Here is a 1,229-nt window from a genome sequence, read left to right as displayed (position 1 = left end):
TATAAATTTTATATAATCATAATACATTTCTCATTAAGAATTTTATATCTTTTGACAAAAAAATCAATTTTAAAAAGAATGGAGTGGAAATAGTGAGAAAACTATCAAAAATTAAGAAAGTGAACAATTGAATGAAAAAACTATAATTTTTGTTTGGAATTCTTAATTTCTATTGATTAAAAACTCGGAATGAGTTTTAAAAATATTCTAATCATACCAGTATATCATTTCTTGTTAATATGGTGTGATGATGAAATATGTTATTTATTAATTATTTTACTATTAAAATAAAGTGACTCATTACTCACTTCGACTTAGATTGGAGTACTAATAGGATCCAAGGTATGAGTATTTTTGTAAGGAAATAAAAAAATGAGTTTAATTTTAATCATTCGCCCGTACTACAGAACATACTGTGAAAAATTGAAAGTGGATTTTTATTATTATTTTAATATAATGTGATTTTAAATAGATGCAGAGATTATCGACATCAATATAAATAAGTATTGCTGACGCGAATTTTTGATTATTGGCTCACCGGCCTCAAATCAATTATAATGGATATTTCTCAAATTTTTTAGAATGGCATTAGTCTACAGAAAGATTGAATGTAATTATGGCTTATTTTATATTTTTCAAGTTAACTATGTTAGAAATAGCGACCCACACATTAGAAATTATGATAAATCTCAAAAAAAATTTGACACTTGAACGTCTCAAAAAGGCAAGTTCGTTGTGTTACTAATCTTAAGACATTTTTTGTAATTTCTGGATTTTGTCAATATTCTTTTATCCTTTACTGTTCCATAGTTCGATTCCGAGCAACCAGATTGGTTTGATATATGAATTTATAGTAATGTGTTTTACATACAGAGTTCTGAAAGTCACGGTATTTAACCTGGTCATTTTGTATAAGTAGAACTCCGTTTATCCTCATCTGCTGGCAGATTTTATGGTACGTATAAACGTATATATTCGTTTACTTTGAAGTCTTTTAAGTTGAAATCTAATTGAGAATAAGCGACTTAAGGGTAAGGGTGTTAACTTACATTTGCGTCAACGGTGAATGCGGAAACAAAGGTATATAATTAAGTAGACATATCTGCTGTATATATTAGGTACTAAACTGATTCAAATAAGCTGTCTTGTGGAAAATCCAGAGAAATTTTTTTTTAACGGAATACGTAATAACGTAAGTTTATATATAATACAAAAAATCTGCGAACATG

This window comes from Teleopsis dalmanni, chromosome X (genome assembly GCF_002237135.1).
Source record: "Teleopsis dalmanni isolate 2A chromosome X, ASM223713v2, whole genome shotgun sequence".
Lineage (NCBI taxonomy): Eukaryota > Metazoa > Arthropoda > Insecta > Diptera > Diopsidae > Teleopsis > Teleopsis dalmanni.
The sequence above is the reverse complement of the archived record's forward strand: the minus strand, read 5'-3'. Positions refer to the sequence as shown.